The sequence below is a fragment of the Diabrotica undecimpunctata genome, chromosome 2, assembly GCF_040954645.1.
Source record: "Diabrotica undecimpunctata isolate CICGRU chromosome 2, icDiaUnde3, whole genome shotgun sequence".
In the NCBI taxonomy this organism is placed as follows: Eukaryota; Metazoa; Arthropoda; class Insecta; order Coleoptera; family Chrysomelidae; genus Diabrotica; species Diabrotica undecimpunctata.
The window spans coordinates 156084877-156091073 of NC_092804.1; positions in this window are offsets into that span (position 1 = coordinate 156084877).

The following is a 6197-nucleotide window of genomic DNA, read 5'->3' on the forward strand; positions in this document are numbered from 1 at the left end:
AAAATTTACACATACTCTCTTGTAAAATTTATTGTTTATTTTGTTATTAATATAAAAATACAATACAATACACTGCCACATAATTCAATATAATAATACAATACAAATTAAAATGCAATATTCATAAGTATTTAAAAATGACAATATACATAACTTACTTACGCATATGTTTGATTTACCATGATAACAATATTAATAAAAAAATAATAATATTAATAACTATTAAATATATTTACAAAAGGAACATTTTTATTCTTGAGAGAGAAAGAGAGAGAAAATATATCTTCTGTCTCTCTCTTACCTATATCTTACATATGTAATGATTTTGCCGATTCACTCCCGTCACAGCCACCTAAAGCTTACAAGCCGTGAAGTGAGAAAATTGGCAACGTTGGAGGTAGTCCGATAGTGGTCCGATAGCCCTGTGTTTACTTGGAGAGATTATGCTAATTTTGTTTGTATTTCTTGTATTATTGGTGAATTATTCGATAAAAAAAAAGGTATGTATTTTTTACGTATATTGTAATAATTGTATGAAGCATTAAAGAATTAGATATATATTATTCAGACAAATAATACGTACAAACTGTTAAATTCACAAATTCAGACACTGCTTTAGCAATTACAAACCCCAAGTCGATGTTAATTTATTGGTACAGGGAGTAGTAATATGATATTCTAACATATTTTTAATTACAGATGCCGAGACACTGCAGTGTACCAAATTGCAAATCAAATTATGCAACTACTTTAAAGTATGAAAAGGCCCGGAGTACATTTTCTTTTCCCAAAAACGATCACCTTCGTACTCAGTGGGTTAGATCTATTAACCGTGAAGATTTCACAGTAACTTCTAGTTCGGTAGTATGTAAAAAACATTTTGATGCAACCGATATTATTGAAAGTGAGTCATTCATTGATAAAAATGGTACGGTTCTTCAACGAAATTTGGTTTTTTCCAAGTTGAAAGAGAATGCGATACCAAGGATTTTTGAAAACCAACCGTCATATTTATCTAACCCAAAACCACCAACAAGAAAAAATCCTGAAACTAGACGAGCAGAAATAAGTCTCCGGGAAGAAAATAATATAAAAGAACTCGAAAACAAAGACCTTATCGTGGATTTCAAGGAACTTTTACAAAGTGTTAGTGATAGGGTTGAGTTAAAAAACTGGCAAATAAAAGTTGTAGAAGAAAGGATTTGTTTTTATTTATTAAATATTGACAATCAGTGCAGTGATGAGTGTATAAAAGTTATTTCAAACATTAACATTATGAAGGAATTACTTGTATCTGTTTATGTGAAGGACATCCAACTGTCACCTCATGATTTAAAATGTATTTTTACCATTTGACTGTAAGTTATCGCGGTGGTCACAACTAGAAAATCTGCTGTCCAGGTATTCTTTTTTTTTAAGTCCTATTGACAATAATTTTAAAATAACCAAAATATGCAGTGAAATTGACAGAGTGATAGAAAATACGGATGTAGATAAAATGAAGGGAGTTCTGGCTTTTGTGAAAAATCAGTTACTGTTACTAACAGCAAGTAGGGCAAAATATTCTCTACCAACAATTATTTTTGCTCTTACCATATATAATCAGTCACAATATATAAGCTGAATGCACTTGTATTACTTTTAAATTCTATTAATTTTACACCTCATTGTATTCAATGTTTTGCAGTTTTAATAGATGTGATATATATATGTACCTTATCAGACTATTTTGTACGATTTTTTTACTTAATTCTAACTTTATAGCGAATATTATGATGTTCCTCTTTTATTTATTATTTTGTTGGGCTCATTACAGTCGGACTACTTCTAACAGCTGATGCGGCGTTGCCATTTTTATTTCACGGCTTGTAAGCTTTAGGTGGCTGTGCTCCCGTACAAATTTCCAACGTCGAACGCTCGTATAGAAGTATAACTCCAAAAAGTTTTAAATGTTTTAGATTATTTGTTATGTGAAAATTTAAATCCAGCATTTTTTAAGCATATTTCAAATGCCACACAATTGTCGCCAAAATTCAAAACTAAAATTTCATGCTATAGGTTTTAAAGTTTAAGCTCTAGTAATTGAAACTTCATAGTGGCCAGTCAATGAAAGGGATAGATTGTATTGATCTCATGAGAATCATAAAAAATGGCAAAAATCGCGCCACGTTTATTTATTTAACACCTTTATAAAATTTGAGTTTATGTACTGCAAAATACAAAAATTGCATACGAAAGCTAAATTATTTACCTTTAAAACCTATCGTGATTTTTGTTTTGTTTTTACCGTCGAGCTGATACAAAGTTTATTGAACATTGATTTCGGGCGCATAACTGACATTCAAAATTGACGGTCGCTTCAAGCGTTATTTGTGAGAGAACGGTTCATTCTACACAAAAAGTGGTAATAAACATGCTTGTTTAAAATTATCTCAGTTACATTTTTTATTTAAAACATTTTTTTCTACAGCGTACAGATTTTTGGCAAATCGATTTTTTTTGAATTTTTTAGGGGGAAGCCCGGAAGTGAAAGTAGTAAACTTTTTTGCATATTTTTTGGGGTCTCAATATTAATATTCTTGGCAAAATTCAGCTTGTTAGTATGATTTCTAGAGGTTCACTGGCAATTTCGTCTCTGATGACTGGAGTATAAGGGTTTGAAAACTTTGGGCCAAGTTTTTATTTTGTTAGTTGTGTTGTTCCATTTTTGTAATTCATTGTTACATACACGATTTATATTTATATTTAACAATTTTATAACACAAAGCTGGTAGCAATAATATTTCGCGTTCTCTAAGGGTTTTCAAAAGTTTTGGACCACTGTGTAATATATTTTTATTTTTTTAGTTTTTTTGTGTATTATATTTTATTTTAAACATTTTTATTTAACAATTTTATAACACAAAGTCTGAAGCAATAACATTTCTTCGTATTTTCTAAGGTGTTTGAAAACTTTTGGACCACTTTGTAATATATTTCAAATTTGTTTGTTTTGACCTTATTGCAATTAATTGTAACATACAGGATTTATGTTTTTTTTATTTAGCAATATATAAATACACTGAACGACAAAAAAGTGGCCACCCTATAAATTTCCGAAAATAAAAATTCATTGGAGGTTTTATGCACTGTTTCATATATTGCATCTCAACTTAAATATTTATTGCGATCATATTTAAGCTTATTTTTGTCAGTTTTTTTTCTGTAGTTGTTGTTTATCTTTTAAGTTGAAAACATTTAATTAAACAGTAATTTAGCTTTTCAAACGTGGATTTCGACTAAGTGAATAATTAATATATGGTGTTATCTATACTACAGTTAGTGTAGGCAACTTAGTTATGGTGTGGCCTACAGTAGCTGTTGCTCGAATTATTGCATTGCTACAAGATGGAAAAAGTCAAGTTTATGTATCCGTCACTTAAGGTATTCCGAAAACTACAGTACGGAGAGCTTTCCATCGCTTTACAAAGATTGGTATATACGCCGACCTGGTTCCGGTCGTAAAAGAGTTACTTCGCAAAGAGATGATAGTTTTATTGTGACGGAACTTTTAAGAAATCGCCATTCCACTGCAATTGCTGCAAGAAACCGTCTGCAGGAGGTTCGAAATGTAAATGTAAGTGAGAGAACGGTTCGAAGACTCCTCAATGAAAGAGGACTAATGGCCAGAAGGCCGGCATTGTTCCCAAATTACAACCTAGACACTGTAGGAATCGATTAATTTTTGCTCATCAACATCAATACTGGGATATACAGGATTGAGGTCGAATTCTCTTTACTGAGAAATCGCGGTTCTATTTAAAGTCTGACAATGGCCGAGAGAGGGAGAAATGAACGTTTGTCCAAGCTTGTATTTCCCAGAAGAAAGTTTAGCGTTGGTGGTGTCATGGTTTGGGCTAGAATCTCATTTGAAGCTCGAACTGAACTTATTTTCATCAATGGCCACCTGAATGCTCACCGTTATATAGAGGATGTTTTGGCAGAAGCAGTACTTTCACTCAAATCAAAATCAGTACAATCAAAATACACAGAACTTTATAAGACACTAAGAAATATTATTAAGGAAGACATAAGAAAATGTAGTGAAAGACTGGTACAAAATGCAATCTAAAACAGAAAAAAACTATAAGAATACAAGAAAAGCATTAATTGAGAAGAGCAAGAATTGGCTCTAGTAGAATACATCCTGGCTGCAAGTAGAATGCATCATGGTTTAACATCAGTTCAGGTCAGAATTCTAGCATGGCAATGTGGAAGTGCCCTGAAATGTAAAGTAGGCAATTCATGGAAAGTTAACCAAATGGCAGAATATGACTGGTTCAAAGGCTTCATGAAACGCCACAAAGAACTTTCGCTACGTTCTCCAGAAGCTACAAGTCTAGGAAGGGCAACAAGCTTCAACAAAACCAATGTTGATATATTCCTAAATAACTTAAAAACTATCTATAAAAAGTATAATCTCACCCCAGATCGTATATTCAACTGTAACGAAACAGGAATAAGTACAGTCAATATTCCACCCAAGGTTGTGGCTAAGCGTGGTGAAAAGCAAGCAGGACAAGTGACATCGGCTGAAAGGGGGCAACAAATCACTGGCCTTTTTATAGTAAATGCAATAGGAAACGCTTGACCACCTGTACTTGTGTTTCTCAGAATCAGATATAAGGAGTTTTTCTTAAATAGTGCTCCTCCAGGCAGCATTGCACTAACTAACTAGACAGGTTGGATGTCAAGTGATCTTTTTAAACCGAGTCTAGAACACATAATTCATCACACAAAATGCACTAAAGAACAACCAATATTGTTAATTTTAGACAACCACGAGAGCCATGTGGGTTTAGAAGTGATAATGACAGCAAAAGAAAAGGGAGTTATACTTTTAACGTTTCCACCACATTGTTCACAGACTACAGCCCCTCGATGTATCTGTATTTGCCCCATTTAAAAGTCAATATAACAGAGTTTGTAATGATTGGCTACTTAATCACCCAGGCAAAACCATATCCATCTACTGCATAGGTGATCTTGTGGGACAAGCTTACCCTTTGACTGTAACGCAGAAGAACAGTATTGCTGTTTTTCGAAAGACTGGCATCTACCCTTTCAACAGTGAGCCATTAACCGAAGCAGAATTTTTAATGTCTTCAGTAACTGACCGGCCTCCTTCATCTGTACAAGCTAATGGTATTTCTTCCTCAGCAGAACAAGAATATCCTGAAATTGACAATACAGCTAGTTCACATCATTCCTCAAAAGATCCTTCTACATTTTTTGAAAAACCATCAACTTCTGAAGACTCTAACGGCACTCAAGAACTTATAATGCCAATGAAAGTCCTGATTACACCTGAACAAGTCCGACCATTTCCTAAAGCTGCACAACGCAAAGAAACTCGAAGAGGAAGGAAGAGAGGTAGAAGTCGTATTTTAACTAGGAAGAAGTCTGGTAAATTATCTGTAGCCATCCGCAATATATCTAATAAGAAGAAAGTTTGTGAAGATTCTGAGTCTTCGTCCGAAGAAGTACAAATTCCATATCTAGATACAGATGGTGATCTAGAAATATCTCTGAATTCTGAGGAGCATGAAATGGAAGAAATAGATTGGAATAATAGTTCTGTGAATCTTAAGACTGTTCAATTTTGTACTAAAAAGTCTGTTGTTTATTATGGTGGGAGAGTATTGAAGTGTGATTCATTAGATGAAGTTGAAGTTCAATTCATGCGTAAAAAAGGAGGAATCTGGAAATTTTATTTTCCAAATGTGGGGGACGATAGCATTATTGAGAAACAGGATATATTGCTTAAATTGCCTGCACCAATATTATCTGGAGGTACAGAGAGAGTAAAATCATTGTTTGTATTTCCGGTTAAATTGTCAAAATACAATGTACAATAAAGAAAAGTTTCTATTGTGTTGAAAAAAACATTTATTACATCCTGTCCCGGACCTCCCTACTAGTCTCCCACTCCTCCCAGTGGTATGGGTGGTATGGGACATTTGCAGCTCCTCACGCTATCCATTATACTTCATTTTAAAGAATACTTATATCATCCATTTTTTTAAAATTGAGTTGGCCAAAGGGCTATCTAACATATCCTAGCATTATTATTTCACGAGGAGTTAATAAATAATAAAAAAATATTATTCAAAAAGTGTTCCACACCTCCCACTTCTCCCCTATATATATATATATAT